This window comes from Panthera onca, chromosome A1 (assembly GCF_046562875.1).
Source record: "Panthera onca isolate mPanOnc1 chromosome A1, mPanOnc1 haplotype 2, whole genome shotgun sequence".
Classification (NCBI taxonomy): Eukaryota; Metazoa; Chordata; class Mammalia; order Carnivora; family Felidae; genus Panthera; species Panthera onca.
In genome coordinates, this window is record NC_138339.1 from 226,830,223 (window position 1) to 226,851,689 (window position 21,467).

Genomic DNA, 21,467 nt, shown 5'->3' on the forward strand with positions numbered 1-21,467 from the left:
AAAACCTGAAGGATACCAGAAAACCCTCGTCAGTACTTACACTGTCAGTACGACATACAAGCATCAGATAGATTTTGATGGATATACTGCCAGAAATTACAACAAAGAATGCAATTCTGAATAACAGCGTCATAGTACTCAGCCTCAAAAATGAGAACCTTAAAAGCTAAAAACTTTTCTTGATATCAGCTTCAGTAATAGTTGGTTGGGAGAAAGTTGATAAAAAATACAAAGAATAACTTTACTTTCAGTTTCTCATAAAATGGATACTAGGCAAAAAAATGTTTATCTTTGAGTGACACCATGTCCGTAACTCATAAATTATTCACATTAAAATAACGATATTCATGTGCAACAATTTGAGATACAGTAGCTTCCTAGTCTGGAAAGCAAAATAATTACTATTTGGGGAATAATAATGAGGAAGAAAGTTCATACCAATGTGCAATGGAATCAGAGTACCAGCACTGTAAACCTGAAAAGAATTTTATTACAGACCATCTATTCCAATTGCTCCCTTCACAGAGACCCTACACCTTTATACAGTCAAATAGTCAACGCTCAATTTATTTTTAATACTTCAAAAAGTCTAACCTACTATATGCCCTGGAATTAAAAGTGTATTACCTAACCTAAACATCATCTTCCTTTGTCCTTCATTGAGTGTAGATAAATGCAGTACTGTTAAACCATTTACCTCACTAAAAAACAAAGTGATATTTACTTATTAAAAATAATTTAGTAGAAATTGGGAGAGAAGGGAGGGAATGAAAAGGGATCCTTCATGATTAAAAAACAAAAAAAGTTGGTAATAAAGATACTCTTACAACCAAAGTCAACAACTAACGTAATGGACAGGCAGAGTATATAGGCTTCCTTCTTTTTAGTCCAGTGCTCTTACTTCCCCACCACTTGGAATGGTGTCCACAAATACTGTAGTATTTACAATGATTATTGTAGAGTGATGAGATTACTGTTAATTTTTAATTTCTTCTTTCACATAAATTTTCAAAATGATCTCCAATGAGCATATATACTATTATATCAGAAAACACACACATACATTCTTACACACATAAAGGTAACTTTTCTTGAACCAAATCTATTACAAATATAAATCATACAAATTCAAAAGCATGATTTTCCCATGTGCCACTATCATTCCATATTCCTAACCTCTGGGTATGTTTCCTCATTTACAAAATAAGAACAATGGTAGGTTCTCATTTTTATGTTTCATTAATTATTGCTGTGACAACTTAAAAGAAACAACTGTAAAAGTCTGCCACAGATCACTTCTAAAACCAAGCTGTTCTCAGGATGCCTGGGTGGCTCAATTGGTTAAGCTCAGGTCATGATCTTCGGCTCACAGTTCGTGGGTTCGAGCCCTGAGTCAGGCTCTGTGCTGATAGCTCGGAGCCTGGAGCCTGCTTCGGATTCTGTGTCTCCCTCTCTCTTGCCCCTCCCCCACTCATGCTCCGTCTGTCTCAAAAAAATAAACATTAAAAAAATTTTAAACCAAGCTGATCTTCATTATAATATAAATTCCATCATCATTGAGATTACATAGATATTTAACTTTTGAAAGGCCCATTTCAAAACTTTTGAAAGACTACCATTTCAGATATCAGCATTAATTCAACATTTAATCCTAATATTGCTAAAAGTTCAATAAAATGTGGCAAGCTAATTACCATGGGATAAAAATGAAAGTAAAATAATAAAACCATACACATTTTTTACTTTATGCAACTTTATATTTATATATCAAGATTCATCTAGTTTATTCAAAAATGCTTCTCAAGTAGCAAGTTATTTTTTAGATGTTACAGCAATTATACTTTGTGAAGTAACTATGACGTTATACTTAATGTTAACATTCAAGACAGTGTTATACAGCTGAAGGTACCACATTAGAAGTGAGCATAAGACCTAGATCACAATTCTGACACCATCTCAAATGGATAATATGATCTTGGGCAAGTCACTTAACTTATCTAAGGTTGAATCTCTGCTTTTCCAAACCCCAACAGCCTCAACTAAGAAAACCTCAGGCTCAAGCCTAGCAGAGTATTAAGGATTCAGTCCCATGCAGGTAAGACTGAGGATTAGTCCTTCTGCTTTGTGCTCTAATTCAGATATTCTGGGGAGTAAACTTTTAACCCCTAATGCTCACAGGGTTTACCTAGTTCTGGAAAATGGGATTCTGCATTGGTTTCCTGAGCTAATTCTAGTCTCCCTGCCAGAAGGTCAGGGGTAGAGACAACCTAGAGCTGGGGTCCCAAACACCCAACAAGCTCTCAAAAGTGCTTATCTCTGGATGTGTGTGCATTCATCTCTAGCCACTGACTTAACCTCTGTTTCAGTGTATATATAATAATTCTTCTTGTAACCATTACACTATCAACTATTCAAATATAAACATTATCATTTGCCCATACTACCCATCACGTCAGACACTTTGGGTAGCACAGCTAGTCTAAAACCAACTCAAATGCACCAGAATCCCAGATACAGTGATTTGAACTTCTAGCTATCTGCCTAGAGTCAAAATTACCACCTTATACATTTCAGTTGAATTCACTGTTACACAAGTTCCCTTCCTATATCAACTCATCAATAAAGTATGTGATGGTCAAGACCTGTAAATAATGCTAATCACATACGTGTGTGTGTGTGTGTGTGTGTGTGTCTTATAGACATACATATATGCATTTTTCATATATAATGGTAAAGGGAGGATTTTCTCTAAATTCATGGAATTAAAAAATTATTAACAAGAATATGGTAAGCTGTAGCTGAAAAAACAACCATTAAAACTATCATCAATAAGTACTGCAAACTGGGTTTCAAATTGGAATATGTAAGAAATAATTCCATTGAAAACTATATAATCCTTCTGTAAAACACATTTTAATATGTATGAAAAGCCTTAAAAGACATTTCTTTACTCTAAAACTCCCACTTTTTAAAACTGAACTTCAGGGGTGCCTGGGTGGCTCAGTCGGTTGAGCGTCCAACTTCAGCTTAGGTCATGATCTCACGGTCTGTGGGTTCAAGTCCCACGTCAGGCTCTGTGCTGACAGCTCAGAGCCTGGAGCCTGCTTCAGATTCTGTGTCTCCCTCTCTCTCTGCCCCTCCCCCACTCATGCTCTGTCTCTCTCTCTCTCTGTCAAAAATAAATAAACATTAAAAAAAAATTCAAAACAAAACAAAACTGAACTTCAAAAAATATTCCTAATAATGGAAACATATTTATGCACAAAAATGTTCTCTTCAGCATGTTTGTCATGGTCAACAACTGGAAACATCCTAAGTATCCAAAAATAGAAAAGTTATAGTGCATTTATGAATGCACTATATACACAAATAGCATATTATATACCCATTCTAAATTAGTTGACAAAGCTGTATCATAAGACATAATTTTTTGTAATATGTTAGCTAAAATAAATTTATATACACAAACACATAGGCAATTATAATTATATAAATAAACCAGTTCTCTATATAGGTGAAACCCTATAAGAAAAACAACAAAAATATTAATAGCTGATGTTTCAGTGGTGAAACAATGAGTCATCTTGTTTTCTTTTTACCATAATTGCCTTATAATATGGTTATATTAATTTAAAAAAATTCTAATCACATAATCCAAACACACAAATCTTATATAGATGATATATATGTATATATCATATATATCCGAATATATATATCATATAATATATATATATATATATATATATATATGTATCAGAATCCAAGAATATGAATTAACTAAGTTTATTCAGCTAAAAAAAAAGTCTAAAATTTAAAACTTCCTACTCAATTTTGTATTGGACATAGTGTTGCTTATACATAACATAAATGTTTTCGTCAAAAGCATGCCTATTTGCATCACACAAATTATCTTTTATACATCTATAAAATACTGTAGGAAATGAAATAAGGAAAAATATATAATCTCAAAAAAATATACAATTTAGTTGGGTTATACCCAAGTAAACAAAATATACTCAAAGAAATATAAGAAAACTTTAGAAAAATAAGACATAAAGTAATTGTAATTATAAAATTGCTATAAGGCAATTTGATACATATGTATTTAGTTTGCTAAGGCCGTGTTAACAAGGTACTACAAACTAGATGGCTTAACCAACAAATATGTGGTCTCACACAGTCTGAAGTCTGAAAGTCTGAGATCAAGGTATCAGCAGGGCCATTTCCTCTGGAGGGCTGTGGCAGAAGGATCTGTTTCAGGCCTTCCTCCTTGGCATACAGATGACCATCTTCATATTCTCTTATCTCTTTACATCAGCTTCCTTCTATGCATGTCTGTATCCAAATTTCCTCTTTTTAAAGGGATAACAGTCATACAGGATTAAAACCCACCCAAATGACTGTATTTGAACTGATTATCTCTGTAAAAATCCTATCTCCAAGGTCACTCTACCTTACTATAGGTTAAGACTCCAACATAACGTTGTTGTTGTTGTTGTTGTTGTTGTTGTTGTTAGGGGGAGGGCAGTAAATTCAAGCCATAACACCATGGTTGCAACATCCCAAAAACATGGGTAAAGGCTGCCTTTTATTCTAATGCCTACCCAAGACAAAAAAAAAAAAAAGAACCCAGAAGGAACTATACCAAGTTATAAGTACTGACTTCCAATGACAATGTTAGGAGTGACTATTACTTTCTAATACCCTGAATTTTTCACCAAGGAAACTTTTTTTTTTTTTTTTTTTTTTTTTTGAGAGAGAGACAGACAGACAGCCAGATAGCACCAGTGGGGGAGAGGGGCAGAGGAAGAGAGAGACAGGGATAGAGAAACAGACAATCTTAAGCAGGTTCCATGCTCAGTTGGAAGCCTGAACTCAGGGCTCGATCCCACAACCCTGCGACCATGACCTGAGCTGAAATCAAGGGTAGGATACTTAACTGACTGGGCCACCTAGGAGCCCCAAGAGAGCATTTTTTTTTAATCAGAGAAATTAAAAAAATATTGTGAGTTCACTGGTCTCCAACCCCAATCTATTCTTAATTACTCTTACCTAGTGGCAGAGGCTTTTCTTTGGGACAGAAGTCGCAAAGGCATAAGCACCCCTCAATTGCTATGACTCTCTAGGGAGAATAAAAATCATGTGAAAGTTTTAAAGATTTCAGTTAAATCTCATCTCATCTAATTTGAGATGTTTTATCTCAAATTCTAAATAAGAGCAAATCTTACTTTTAAAAAGTAAACCTCATTCTTAAAATGCAAATCCCTTATGCCAGGCACTATAAGGAAACAAAAGAGAGAGAGACAAAGTACAACATTCACACACAAGCAATCACACTCTCAGGCACACACATAAAAAGGAAAAAAATGATTGAGCAAATAATTCTATGTGACCTATTGAAAGGAGTAAGTATGTTAAATAAAACTAGGCAATCATATAATCACAACTGGAAATAATTGAGAGATCCTGTCCAAGCTAGTTGTCTTTATTCAGTGAGATAAATACTTTTACAACTAATATTTTCCTATTGTCTTTATAAAAGATCCTCAAGGATGGACTGTCAACATCCTCACTTTCTAAAATATTTCAACTCTTACAGTTTTTTCATCAGAAATAATTTTCTCCTATTAAAAGCTTTACTTTTCTCATTTTTTTCATTAAAGTAAGTAATAAGTCATTTAAATTTAATACAGGTACCCTTTGTAAGTATTTCATATATGCTATCAAACTTCATTTATTTTAATAGCTTTAAATATGTAATCTTTTACTGATTTCTTCATATCTTTTTAGAAGAAGCGTAATCAAAATGGTGCTCAAACATCTAAAGAAAAACCTAGTAGTGTGTAGAAAAAATTACAATACTTCTTGCACGACTGTCTTTGTAACAGACTAAGCAAAATTCAAACATAATGTTATTCACTGTAGTTCAATTCAGTGTATGTACTGGGCAGCATCTATATAATGAGTACTACAGCTTGATAGGCACTCCTCACTATGCTGTAACCAGGGATCATTCTCAAACAGTGAGACAATAAATCTCTGAAAGCAATTGATTATTTATTTCTAGATATCTACCTCCTTATTCTAATAGGAAGTGGTAGGAATAAATTCCTCACACTAATTTTTGGCATATTTATTTCTCACCAAAAATTAGTTAAATGGAATTTTGAATTCATCTCTGGATTTATTCTTTCAGTTATTCATTCAAATATTTCCTGAACACATACCATATGCAAAGGACTGTATTAGGTGCTCACAATGCAGTAGTTAACAGGAAAACTCGGTGCCATAAAGGTTATATGGTTATATTCTAAGAGCGCCTGTGTGGCTTAGTAGGTTAAGTGTCCAACTCTTGGTTCTGGCTCAGATAATTACTTCACAATTAGTGGAAGCAAGCCCCGCGTTGGGCTCTGCACTGACAGCACAGAGCCTGCTTGGGATTCTCTCTCTCTCTCTTTCTTTCTTTCTCTCTCTCTCTCTCTCTCTCTCTCTCTCTCTCCCCCCCCCTCTCTGGCTCACACACACACACTCTCTCTCTCTCTCTCTCTCTCTCAAAATAAACATTAAAAAAAAAAGCTTATATTCTAGTTGCTAGATTATTAGTGCATATAACCTTATTTGGAGAAGCCACGAAATATCTGAAAAATTAATTTGGGAGAGGAGAAAGTAACTAGAGGAAGATAAAAGGGAAATGAAGGAAATAATTTCAGGCAGAATAATAGGGTTTACCAAAGCTCTAGGATAAGAAGAACCTCTAATAAAAGATAAAAGAACATCTTGGTGGTTGCAATACAGACAGCAAGGGAGAAGAAGAAGAATAAATGAATAGAAGAGTGGCAACAGATGAGATAAGTGAGCTACTGTGCTATCAGATCATGTAGGGACTTGCAGATCATATTAACAATTTACAGCTTTGGGGCACCTGGGTGGCAGTTAAGCGTCCGACTCTTGGTTTCAGCTCACGTCATGATTTTAAGGTTTGTGAGTTTGAGGCCCTCATCAGGCTCTGTACTTGTGGCTTGGGGCCTGCTTGGGATTCTCTCAATTTCCTACTCTCTCTCTGCCCTCCCCGGCTCATGCTTCTCTCTCATAAAATAAATAAATAAACTTAAAAAAAAAAAAATTTCAGCTTTACCTTAAGAACAATGGGTAACCACTGAAGGGCGCTATGCTCTCTCCGATACCTCTTAACCAAGTCAAAGATTTAACACTTGCTGGTTTATTCATTTCCTCCTAGCTCTCTTTTTCCCCATCAAGAGACTCCATATTTCAAAATTATTTGAGTCTATCCCCTTCCCCAAATGGAAGGTTAAAATTTTCTTTGTTCTCACTGCCAGTGTTCTGAGGGACCCAGCAACTACTAAGGTGAACAGTTACTCCAGACATTAAGATGGGCCTGGAACTACGTGTATTAGCAAAAGTTAAATAAGCTAATGAGCCTCTAATGCACATCTACTAAAACTCCTACACAAATAGAGCAAAGATCCCTGACACAAACAGATGTATTAAAATACACTGATAGTAGGACTTAACACTATTGACTGATCAATTCTAAAAAATTAAGTCTTACCATGAGCTTAACACTGTGATCAAGGTCCATTTGTTGCCTCAGCTGTCTGAAATGCTGACAAATTTCAGGAGCAGTGTAAAACCTAAGGCTTTTCTTCTGTTCTAGCTCTCACTCCTCCCAGAGAAAACTGACCAGGTCACACGTGAATTTAATAAATCAGTAGATTTAAGAGGGAGAAATCTTAAAGTCAGACACAATAGAAGGAAAAGGAAGAGAGGTTAAGGATGATTTTAAAGTTTCCAGCTGAACTTGGCTCTAGGTTTTACATCATCTCTCTTGTCCCTATATTGAAACTTGAAAGCATAGTACATCTATCCCTCCCAGTTTGCCTGAAAATACCAATTAATCCTTCAAACTCCAAGCAGGATATAGTATTCCTTCAGAATGTGTTCCTTAAACTCTCCCTGTCAGTGTGCCCATATTGCCCAGCCCAGTGAGAAACAATCACATTTTCTCTGCCACTTTCTTTCCAAGTAGATATTTCTATTAATGTACTTCTCACACCTGTTTATATTTATTTCCTCTACAGACATGTGAAAACCCTGAAAGGAGGGATCTGTGTCTTTAATAGTTGCATTGCCAATGTTTGTCAGGCACACATAAGAGGCTCTACATTTGTTGAGTGTACTAATGGCACATTAAGCTTTTTGTGTTGTTTTTTAAATTTAGGATAGAGGATGAATCTGGTAATAGTGAAGTGGTTCTTAACACGGTACAGATAAGAACTATAAACTCTGGACAAAATATTCAAAAACAGCTTTCTGAAGGTGCTGAAGAGCAACCAAAACCGGACACGTAAAAGAATAGAAATGGGAGTTGACAGGTATAAGAAAGTAACAGTATTTTGTAAAATTCTTTGTTTCTTATGATTTTCTATTTAGGGACAAGCCCCGATCTACATCATGAACCAGAAGTTATGGACAATCACAGCAGTTTGAACATGAGAGAAGCAATTCTTGAAACAAAAACACAAGAGAGAAGAAGCCCCAAATAACCTTGGACAAATGTCTGGCTCAGCCATGAACTACTCACATTCATAAGATTTCAACTGATGCCAACTATTGAGTTCTGCAGTTTGAGTTTATCCAAGTAAATGGACACCTTAAAATTTGTCAACAAAATTCAGAAGAGCGTAACAAAATGTAGAATCTCTACACAGCATTATTCACAGCATTCACGATAACAATCCAAAATTACTTCACATACAAATAACAAAGAAAATATAGTCCATTCATGAAATAAAACATGATCAATAGAAACCAAAATCCAGAGGACCCAGATGCCTGAATAAACACATAAAGATTTTAAATCAAGTAGTATAACTGTGTTCATTGAACTTTAAAACACATCTCATAATGAATAAAAAGACTGGGAATCATAGCAAAGAATTACAAACTACAGAGTCAAATGCAAAATGTACAATAGAAAGCTATGACATTTAAATTAAAATGTTCACAGAATAGGCTAAGTAGCAGATCAGATAAAAAAAAAAAAAAGAGCCAATGGAATTAAAGGTAAATCAATTTAAGTATTTAATCTGAAGAAAAATGAGAGGAAAAAGATTGGGAAAAAACAAATAGAACCTCAGGAGCCTAGCCAGCCGCGGTGTTGTGCTGTGGGGAAGAGAGACAGATCTGTAAACCCCGGAGCCAGGGAGCCAGGTTCTGCCGATCCAACGCCCCTGCTGTGCAGAGACCCTGGGTGAAGCCACCGTCACCATGTCTGACCAGGAGGCAAAACCTTCAACTGAGGACTTGGGGGATGAGAAGGAAGGAGAATACATTAAACTCAAAGTCATTGGACAGGATGGCAGTGCGATTCACTTCAAAGTGAAAATGACAACACATCTCAAGAAACTCCAAGAATCATACTGTCCAAGACAGGGAGTTCCAATGAATTCACTCAGGTTTCTCTTTGCAGGTCCGAGAATTGCTGATAATCATGCTCCAAAAGAAGTGGGAATGGAGGAGGAAGATGTGATTGGAGTTTATCAGGAACAAACAGGGGGTCATCCAACGATTTAGATATTCTTTTTATTTTTTTCTTTACCCTCAACCCTTTTTTATTTTTAAAAATAGTTCTTTTGTAATGTGGTGTTCAAAACGGAAATGGAAACTGGCACCCCATCTCTTTAAAACATCTGGTAATTTGAAGTCTAGTGCCCATTATTCACCATCACTTGTTTTCATTGTGCTGATTTTTGGTGATCAAACCTCAGCCCCCTTCATATCGCACTCTCCTGTTTAAAAAAATTACATGTGTGCACAGAGAGGCCACCACCTTTTCCAGGACTGTGCATTTTCAGGCTTGTGATAAATAAGGTTGACCAATGCGAGTGTTCGTAATGACTTTCCAACCGGCCCTCAAGTTCTAGTATGTGATTGCTTTACTCCTGGACTATGACTTTCAGTGGGAGATGGAAGTTTTTCAGAGAAGTGAACTGTGGAAAAATGACTTTTCCTTAACTTGAAGTTTCTTTTAAAATTTGAGGGTCTGGACCAAAAGAAGAGAAATAGCAAGCTGGAGTCGAGATGACAGAGATCGCGAGAGTAATGACTAACTCCAAAGACGGCTTCACTGAAGAGGAAGCATTTTAAGATAAAAGTCTTGTCAGAAGATCCCAGAAAAGTTCTAATTTTCATTAGCAGTTATAAAGTTATTCATGCAGAAGTGTGTTCAACAGAACACTGTTCTTTTTTATTTTATTTTCATTTTTTGGCCTGGGATATGGGTTTTAAATGGACATTGTCTGGACCAGCTTCATTAAAATAAACAAAATATTTGTAAAAACAGTTAAAAAAAAAAAAAGAACCTCAGGGACATATAGTACAAAATTAAAGATCTAATATAAATGTAATCCCAGTAAAAAAGAGGAATAGAAAATAAAAATATTTACAGAAATCAACAGCAATAAAAACTTTTAAAGTGCCTCCAAAAACAACACACTTAATTCCTCTCATCAAAATCCTATCAAATTTGGTGAGATGAGCTAAAGCAGTGCTGAGAGAGAATTCTACAGTGCTAGAAAAGAAAGAGCTCTCATTGGCCTAAGATTTCATTTATGAATTTAAAGAAAAACAAAACAAGTAGAAGAGTGGAAATACAACACAGAAATCAATGAAATAAAAAATTAGCAGAGCCAAATTTGTTTCTTTGAAATGATTGATAAAATTGATAAATCATTAGCTCAAGAGAATAAGAGAGAGAAAAAGAAAATAATGCAAATTGTCAGTACCTGGGATGGATTATCACTACAAATCCTACATTACAAACATAAAGACGTTAAAAGCATATTACAGAAATGTTTATGAACAACAGTATGCCAACAAATTCAATTACTTACATAGAATGGATAAATCCCTTGTAAAATACAACTTTCCAAACTGACACAAGATAAATGAAAATCCAAATAGCCCATATTTATCAAAAAGGTAAGTTCATTATCAAAAAACCTTCCAATAAAAAAAAGAACAGGCCTAGATATTTTCTATTGGTGAATTCTACAAAACTCATTAATAAAACAGGAAGAAGGAACACTTCCCAACCATTTTATGATAACCCCAGTAGCAAAACCTGACAAGGACATTACAAGAAAATAAAATTACAGACCACAGTCTCTCATGAACACAACCACAGAAATCCTTAATATTGTAAGCAAGCCAAGCCCAGCAATATAGAAAATGGAAAATGCAGCAGAGGTACCTCAGGATGAAAGCTGTTTTAACATTCAAAAATCAATGTAGCATTGCCACTGATAATGTAACATGGTAATCACTCTGGAAAACAATTTAGTAGTTTCTTAAAAAGTTAAACACACATTTACCATATGACCCAGCAATTTTAATACTATGTATCTATGGAAATGTATATCCACACAGACGTTTATACAAATATTCAAAACAGCATTATTAATAAAAGCTAAAAATTGGCAACAATTCAAATGTCCATAAACTAGTAAATGGACAGTCAGAATGCAGTATACCCCACAATGGAATCAGTGTTTGGCAATAAAAAGGAACATAAGTGAACCTCACATGCTAAATAAGGGAAGTCAAACATAAAGATGACATGTAGTGTGACTGAACAGGCAAATATAAAAAGAGTAAGTTAGTGATTGCAAGAGGCTTGAGGTGTGAATGAGGAGTGACATAAGTGTGCCTGAGCTTTCTTTGGGGGGGTGATGAAAATGTTAAAAAAGTACATTATGGTTATAGTTGAATGATTATGGAGAATACCAAGTCATTGACTTGTATGCAAAACAAAAACAAAAACAAAAACAAAAACAAAAACATTAATTTTATAGTAAGTAAACTGTATCTTATGAAAGCTGCTTTAAAAAACATAATTATGCAGGGCACCCGGGAGCTTCAGTCGGTTAAGCATCTGCAAACATCTCAGTCATGATCTCACCATTCCTGCAATCGAGCCTCACATCGGGCTCTGTGCTGATGGCTCAGAGCCTGGAGCCTGCTTCGGATTCTGTGTCTCCCTCTCTCTCTCTGCCCCTCCCCTGCTCGCTCGGTCTCTCTCTCTCAAAAATAAATAAACATAGAAATTTTTTTTTAAATAAAATTCTATTTATAATAACATGTAACATCAATAAAGCACTTAGAAATAAATGTAACAAAAAATTTGTAATGCCTCTAAATTACAAACTACAAAACAAAACACTGCTGGGAGAAATTTTTAAAAGGCCTAAATAAATAAGAGATACACCATGTTCATGAAATGGAAAACTCAGGATTTTTAAGAAGTCAACCTCTCCCCCCCAACACCCTGCTTCTGCCAAGTTAAACTATACATTCTTGCAAATCTATTTATAATCTCCCAGGCCTCTTTGTAGACTGACCATGAATTCTAAAAGGTTTATGTAAATGTAACAACAACAACAAAGCATGACAACTAGAATATTCAAAGCTATCTTAGGAAAAGAAACATGGAGGATGCACAAACCACCCAATTTAAAAATTTATCATAAAGCTCCGGTAATCAAGATACCATAGCACTGGCATAAAGACTGACAAACAGGTCACTAGAACAGGATAGACTCACTGACGCTCCAATCAGTTTTCTACACAGGTGCTACAGTAATCCAATAGAGAAAGGAAAGTCTTTTCCGCAAATAACAATGAAACAGATGGGTATCAATATGGGGAAGAAAAATAAAACCTGGATCCATAACTCATACACAGACAAGAATTAATTTTATATAGATCACAGACTAAACAACTATAAAACTCCTAGAAGAAAACACAGAAGAATATCTGCATCATCTGTAGTGAAGATTCTTACAGGGCATATTCTTAAGGACACAGAAAGCAAAAACCATAAAGGAAAAAACTGATGAATTAGACTTAATCAAAATTAAAAAGCCTTTGTTCATGAAAAGATAGCTATGGATAAATAAAAAATTTAAAGACAAAAAATTTTCCAAAAACATATATGACAATGGAATGGTATGTAAGATATATAAAGAACTTCTAAATATTTTTTTTAATTTAAAAATGGCAGAACATTTGAACAGGTGCTTTGCAAAATATTAACAAACCACCAATTAAGGATATGAAAATATATTAATCATCATTAGCCATCACAGAAGTGCAAACTAAAACTACAGTGAACTAAACTATTATACATCCATAAGAATCACTAAGAGCACTAACCATGTAAAATGCTGGTAAGAATGGGCTCTCTCACACAGTGTTGGAAGTACAAAATGTTTCATCCATTTGGAAATAGGTCTAACAGATTCTTGTTAAACCAAATATACACCATCTCTCTGACCCAGCAATTACATTCTTAAGTATTTACCCAAAGGAAATAAAATACAAATCCCCAAATGACTTTTGTATAAGAATGTTAAAAGAAGCTTTATTCTTTTATAATGGCCCCAAACTGGAAACAGCCCAGAGTTCCATCAACACAAGAATAGATAAACTATGGTAAATTCACATGATAGTCTGCTACTCAGCAATAAAAAGTAACAAACTGCTGATAAACACAACAATATGAACAAATGGCAAAAGCACTATGTTAAATGAAAAGAAGCTTTACTGAGAAGAGTTTATTCATTTTGTCAGATCCCATTTATACAAATTCTATGACAATAGTCTATGGTGGGAAAAAACTTGAGTGGATGTCTCTGGGGATACGGGGTAGAGATTAACTGGTAGAGGGTATGAGGGAACTTTCTGAAGTGACTATAGGATTTTTTATCTTGATGGGGGTTTGGGTTACTCAGGTACAAGCATGTGTGAATACTGAATGTTATATTTAAGATTGATGTTTTCATCATATGTAGTTTGGAGGGGAGTGTTTAGGGAGACCATAACCAAATACTGAATTTGAAATAAAAGATATGTAGAGCTACAACCTGATTTGAAATATATGCCAAAAAAAAAAAAAAAAAAAAAAAAAAAAGACCAAAAACAAGATGGATTGATGGATGGATAAGTGATAAAGTGAGTTCTGTAAAATGTAAATGGTAAAATCCAAGTGGTAAGATGACAAGCACAGGAAATATGAAAAAATCCTAAAGCTCATGAACCTTAGTCTGCAAAGTAAATGACTCCCAGTTATCAAGATGGAGAGAAAGAGAGACAGCACTAGCAGGGGAGGGGCAGAGAAGAGGGGGAGAGAGAGAATCTTAAACAGGCGCCACACTCAGTGCAGAGCCAGATGTGAGGTTCGATTTCACGGCAGTGAGATCATAACCTGAGCTGAAATCAAGAGTTGGACACTCATCCAAATGAGCCACCCAGGCGTCCCAAGATGGATTAATTTCTTTAAAGTACTGATTAATATTAGCACCTATTTCATAATTATGTACAATCTACATCCATTTACAGTTACACCTAAATACATAAGCGTAGGTATGTAAACAAGTAGAGAAGTCTCCTAGAAGTGAAATACAACTACAAAGCCTCAAAGTCTTAACATTTTTTTTCTGGAGAAAAAAAGCAGCATGGGGTAGTTTGCAAAAGGCCACAATGAAAGAAATGGTTCAGCTTTATGACCCCTATAACTCTTCATTCAGTACACTCCATACCAAAGATTCATCTTATATTTTCACTTAATCTTGCATGTCTCTCCTTTATAAAAGTTTCCCTGAGGTTCCACTCCCTAAAGATGTTAACCACCCCTCCTCAGAAAGTCCATCATTCCTTGTATTTCTCTTATAAAAACTTATGAAATTTATGTCCACCAGGAAAAATAAAACTGTTAAAAGGCTTGGGCATCAGGCCAACTCTACCTGCATGACCCAAGATAAATTGCTTAATCTTGTTTCTTTGTATGTAAACTGTGGATAACAGAACTTTATCTCACAGGGTTATTATCAGATTATGGTGCTTAGCCTTCTTCATAAAGTACCAGATAAAAATTACTATTATTATTATTATTATTATATTACTATCTCCATATGAGCCTCAGTACCAACAACATTTAACAGGCATTCATTTTTTTAAAAAAATATTCAATTAAAAGAACTGAATAAACTATTCACGTGTTACTGACTGACAGACTATTGCTGTGGCCCATACCTATAAACACACTTAAGTAACTGCCCTTCCAGTTTTAAGATGATACTAGTAACTCATCTGTGGCTACTGACTTAAAACAAATGAGCTTTACTTTGGTTCTTTTTGTTTTATTTTATCCCTAAAATACAAGATTATTTTTCCATTACCCTCATTTTCATCACTATTTCTGCATGTACTCATAAGGGCAATTCTCTTCACTCCAATTCTCTTCACTCCCTAACCTAAGAGCTCACGACCACATCATCCAAGCAACTGAATAACAGCAAACCCAAGCCCTCCCCTTGCCATCACTTTAAAATGTTCGGTTCTGGCCCACTCCCCAAATTCCTTGTTTAGAGGCCTTCCAAATGTTCATCTTTACGCACATTTGAAACTTCAGTCATACTAAGTAATTAAATTAACAAGATAAATTGATTAATTGCTACCAGCATGATTATTCTTTCATTGTGAAATCTCCAGGCAAGAATAGGATACAATTTATACTCTGGCAAAAAGGAGAAATGAAAGGCAAAAACCAAGTTTTTAAACGTCCATGCCTTGATCTCTACTTCACAGCACTAAGTGCCACATTTCTATTCTCTCACTGCACAGCTCTCATAATGTGGAACCTACACAGTCTTCCTTAGTCATGGACATAAAACTCAAACCCAAGCCTCTAATTCCTTTAATAAAAAAAAAAAAAAAAAAAAAGAAGTGAGACTCAAAACAAAATAGAAAGATGAAAAACAGCATTCCAACAACAACACATTAGACAAAATATCACTAATTAAGGAATATGATAAAAATCATGGTCATTCAGAAAAATAACACCTACTAGTTGTTATCTGGTAGATAATACTCAAGCCTTCTTAATTATAGGACTAAAAATGAATTAGTATCTGAGAAGAACTGAAGTCTTTCTCAATGGATATTAAAATACACATTAGTAATCAGGTACCCATGTGGAAAAACTTCCTTGATCACTCACCAAGCATCCTAAAACAAAAATCTCTCTATGGTAGTACCACTGTACTACAGACATTTTCACTAAAATTACATCACTAATATTGTAACATGTGATTTTTAAAATTCTATAAAATAGTGTAACATCAGAAAAAAAATTTGAAGAAACAGAAGATACAATTCAAGTGTCATCTTCTTGGAGAAGCCATTCCCATTTAGAGCAAAGGGTCTACAAACTACTGCCTAGAGATCAATTCTAGCTTGCTGCTTCATTGTAAATAAGATTTTATTGAAATACCACCATGCCCGTTCATGGACATAGTGTTTAAGGTTGACCACAGTATAACTGAAATATATATGTTTGGTCTTTGCCCCAGTTCCTTGCACATAGCTTCAAAACCCTTGACATTGCATAGGTGTCCTTTGTTATCCATAATTAGTCCCTTTTGATTATACCTAATGTTATGCTAACAAGGTGACTCATGGTCAGTCCCTAGATAGTTTAAAAGAGAGGAGCCAGCCAATGAAAGACCAAGCATGTGAGCACAGGGCTGGAGACTGAGTTCAATTATGTGGTCAACAATTAAATCAATCACACCTACACAATGAGTCCACAAAAACTATTGAACAATGAGATTCAGGAAGCTTCCAGGTTGCTGAACATATCGATGTGCTGAAAGGGTGCCCAGAAAGGGCATCGAAGCTCTGTGTACCCACTCCCCACCTCTAACATACTGACCTATATGTCTCTTCCATTTGGATCTTCCTGAGTTGCAGCTTTCATAATAAAACTAATCCTAAGTATGGTGCTCTCCTGAGCTCTGTGAGTCATTCTAGCAAATTACTGAACTTGGGGGGCGGGGCTATAGTCAGCCAGGCAGAAATGTAGGAAGCCCCACTTGTAGCTGGCATCTGAAATGGAGACAGTCTTGTGGGACCAAGCCCTTAGCTTATAGGTTTGCACTAACTCTAGTGTCAGAATTCAATATAATTATAGGACACCTAATTGAGGTCAGAGATTAGTGTTGCTACCTTCCCACTACAGCTGCAAAGTAGAGCAGCTGCAATAAACAAAGTATGGCCCATAAAGCCTAAAATGCCCGGATCTTTACAGAAAATATTTGCCTACTACTGTTCCAGGGAATTAGTCTCTCAAAGTCTCCTGTTTCAACACTTTTGGTACATATCACTAACACATTAACAATTATATTTATATATTTACTTGTCTATCTCCTCCAGGATATTACTACTTATGAATAAAAAATAGTTTCATTATCATATTTTTAGGACCAACTTCTTGGCATACAGTTGACAAAAGCTTAATAAAAATACCTATTTAAAAAAAAACAAAAAAAAAACTTCTTACAGCATGTTTCTGTCCCAGTGTATCTCTTTTGTTTTTTATTTGAGAGAGAGAGAGAGAGAGAGCATGAATAGGGGAGAGGGGCAGAGAGGGGCAGAGAGGGACAGAGAGAGAGAATCCCAAGCAGGCTCCATGCCCAGCACAGAGCCCAACATGGGGCTTGATCCCATGACCGTGGAGTCATGACCTGAGCCAAAATCAAGAGTTAGACATTGAACCAGCCAGGCGCCCCCAGTGTATCTTATTTTCTATTTTAATATCAGGCCTATGTTCTGATTCTAAAAGAAAAAAACAAAACATTATTGAGAGATCATGGATTATTAGCATATTAAGGCCTGAGAGTACCACAAAATACTCTAATTCAATCTTTATTTTCAGTCACGCAAAATAAGGTCTACAACGCTTAAATGACTTGACCAACTAATTAGTAACAAAGACAAGATCAGAATCCAAGTCCAAAATCAATAATCTTTTCACTAACAATACCAAATCTTTCTAATGAGTGAATAAAAGCATCACAACATAAGTAAAACTAAACTTTGTTCAAAATGTACCCCCTAAAAGTACTCTCCATTCATGCTACTCAGAGTACCAGTCAATGAATGAGAAGGCTGAATCAGAACATGAATCAACACACTTCTTTCACAAAGAAAGTTTTGTTATGGAAAAAAAATATTTGAAATAAACAGTGTGCTTACTAACAAATTTGATTTACATTCTGGCACAAGCTCCTTATCTCCTCTCAGACCAAGAAACATTTTACAAATAGGCAAACCTCTTCTGGGGGCCACATTTTCAATAGCAATGTACTAAACAAACATTCAGTATTAAAGCAGAAACTGTTAAAAGTATAATGATCTTCAAATATACAATTTATATACACAGCTCCCACCTGAAAGGAATACGAGGGAAGGAAAATAACATCTATTTCATTCCATATATAAGGATTTTCTTATATATCCATATATATATGCAGTGTAGATACAGACATAAAGAGGAAGACAAACAGAAGCTCAGAGAGATGTAATACTTGGCTCAAGGTCACAAAGCAAAGAAGAGGCAGAGCCAGGATTTGAATTCAGATTAGTCATTCCACAAAGGCCAAGCTCTTTACAGAAAACCAGGATACAAAAACAGATTTGACTCAAATAGCATTTGCACATTAATTCATAAATCTAAATATAGTCCAGCACATCAATTCATAGCTGTAAAAGGCCTAAAAGGAGCAGGTACAGGATGGATCTAGAAGAAGCACCCACTATTTATACAGACTTCACCACTGAACAGGCTGTCCTCTCTGACCAATCCTGTTGTTTCAAGGAGAGAAACACAAGAAATACTGAAAGAGTAAGACAATACTAGTCTATCTAATCAGATCACCTTACACGGAATGTACATACATATTGCTTTGCTCTTGTCACTCTTGCCAAAACTTCTCCTCCACACTGCCCAAAGTCCTGAGCTTCCAATTTACCCAGCTTCATTTGTCTCATGTGTAAAAGGGGACAGAAATGCCTATTTCATGGAGTTACTACCTTAATTGAAAATATTTTCTCTATTGTAAGAAATATTTTTCATATATTAACATTTCTGAAATCAACATGTAACTCATAATTGATGTGTACATTTAATGTAGTAGTGTTTCCTTTCTTACCCCTAAGTGCTATTATTAAATCAGTAACGGTCAACTGCATAGCAGAATACCTAACAAAAACTTGTAACTACTATCATTATTTTATTATGTTTGGTGGAAATAAGCAACAGATTCTGGTTTTGAAAGCAGCTCATTCCAGAACTTTTCTTTATGTACTCATAAAAGCATACATGTTTAAAGCATTATTTTTATTTTTCCTGCTCTCCCTCCACCTTGACATCTAGAGACCTTGATTTTGCCAACTGCAGTTTGCCAACCACATCACATTTTAAGTGACTCCTGAGTTTGTTGACAGATTAATGTATTTAAAAGATAACTAATGTAATGCAAAAACTGGAAATACTTAACTTCCTGAAAATTGTCTCTGACTCTGAATTAGAGAAGAATCCAGTAGAGACAGAAGCTTAAGCTAAGTCCTAAAGGATAGGCAGTAATTTGATGGGACAGAAAAACATTGCTACAAAGAAGGTACTACTTTAAACATACTATGCTGACCCAAATTTCCAGATGTGGATAGAATACTCTCACTCTACCCGATCTACTCAGCAAACTCCTGCTCACCCTTCAAATCCAATCTCAAGAGAATCCTCTACCTTAAAGTCTTTCCTGACTTCTGCAAACAGTTTTGTCACTTTGTCTTCTGTGTTGTATTCTAATACACACTTTTTCTTGAGATCACAGGAGAAATAAAAGGCAGAACAAACACTTGAATTCAGATTAGTCAAGCGACAAAGGCCTGATCACATTATTCAGTATTTTTTAAATTTACACATCAGTGTCTCTTTTTAGAATCTGAAGTCTTTAAAGAAAAGATTCATCTTTCCAATCCCTTTCTACCCCAGGTTTGACCATACTATTCCTAGGAATAAGCAATTTAGCTCCCAGTCACCACTGAGAAATAAAAATATGTTTAATCTCCTTCTCCTCTCCACTGGGTATTTATAAATCTTTCAAGGTTTAGAACATCCAAGAATGTTGCTGAAGTATATATACTCTTAAATTTTAATGGAAGAAGACAACACATATCGCCAACTCTCAAAAACTAGACAATTATCCAAATGCATCGTGCTAGCTTTGAGGCAAGACATCCCAAGAACACTGCTGTGACGCGTCCTCTACTCTGGACACTGCTGTGAATCACCCAGAAGCTTCTTACAACAGTTCTTTCTCCAGTCCAATATTTCTAGCACCCGCTGGTCCCAATGTTGTTCCAGTATTAATTTGATCCAAGGGGTATCAAGTGTTTGCCTACTAATCACCTAGTCACCTAGATAATGCTCTTCCCCTGGCTCTTCCTGCACATGGAAGTGAGAAAATAAATTTCTGCTGTTCAAGCTATCTGTTCTGTGACAGCAGCCTTAGCAAATTAGCACACCAGCCAAGCCCAGGTAACTCAAGTTGAATATAATAAAAGGAATAATTGCTAGATTAGAAATTCAGAGACCTGAAATCCAGTCCTAAAGCATGGCAATTTAAAAACTGTGTAACCCAGATTAAACCAGTAACTTTCCTGTGCCTAGGTTTCCATATCTGAAAACCAGATAATCTTTGAAACTTTATCATGTACTAGCATTCCAGAATTCTAGTATTCAAAATCAGGGTCCTATTTAAAATATGGTGCTCCCGGGGCGCCTGGGTGGCTCAGTCGGTTAAGCGTCCGACGTCAGCTCAGGTCATGATCTCACAGTCAGTGAGTTCGAGCCCTGCATCGGGCTCTGTGCTGACAGCTCAGAGCCTGGAGCCTGCTTCAGATTCTGTGTCTTCCTCTCTCTCTGCCCCTGCCCTGTTCATGCTCTCTGTATCAAAAAAAATAAATTTTAAATATGGTACTCCTGACAATACTAAAATTAGCACTCTAAATACAATAGGGGACTCTGATTCTGATAAATCAAATAAATAACAAACTGTTATGTCCTGCTTTCCAGGTAAAGTTATGGCTACTTCTCAACTTCTGTTTTAGTAAACAGGATAAACACGAATTTCCAGAAAGTATATTTTCACATATATTTTCTAACAGTAATTCATAACAAGTAGTCATTTCTTTCATTAAGAAACAGTCTAGCAAATAATTCAAGCAAATATCTAGTAAAACACGTTAGAAATAATTTTCATCCAACCAATTCTTACATTTTATTGTAACTGCTTCTTCAACTCTGAAGCAATGTTTACAATTTGCCTTCCAAAGTATTTGCTGACAATAAGATGCATTTTAATTTGTTGCCATATTGATTTCTATGAATTATTTAGGCAATTTTTACCAGAGCAGGGAGAACAAGTTTTTCCCCAATGAGATGTGGTTTTTAAATTATTGCTATTAAGTCAATGCATCAGTTAGGATGAGGTTTACTGATACATAACAAGAAAACCGAAAACATGAGTGGTTCAAACAATATA

The 21,467-nt window shown here is 35.4% G+C and overlaps 1 protein-coding gene and 1 pseudogene across 8 annotated transcripts in view; one reads left to right on the forward strand and one right to left on the reverse strand.

Annotated features, from left to right (window-relative positions):
* The window catches only part of NBEA (neurobeachin), a 678,106-nt gene that overhangs the window by 636,214 nt on the left and 20,425 nt on the right, over positions 1 to 21,467 (reverse strand). The window lies entirely within an intron of this gene.
* On the forward strand, positions 9,178 to 10,154 carry LOC132682176 (small ubiquitin-related modifier 1 pseudogene; annotated as a pseudogene).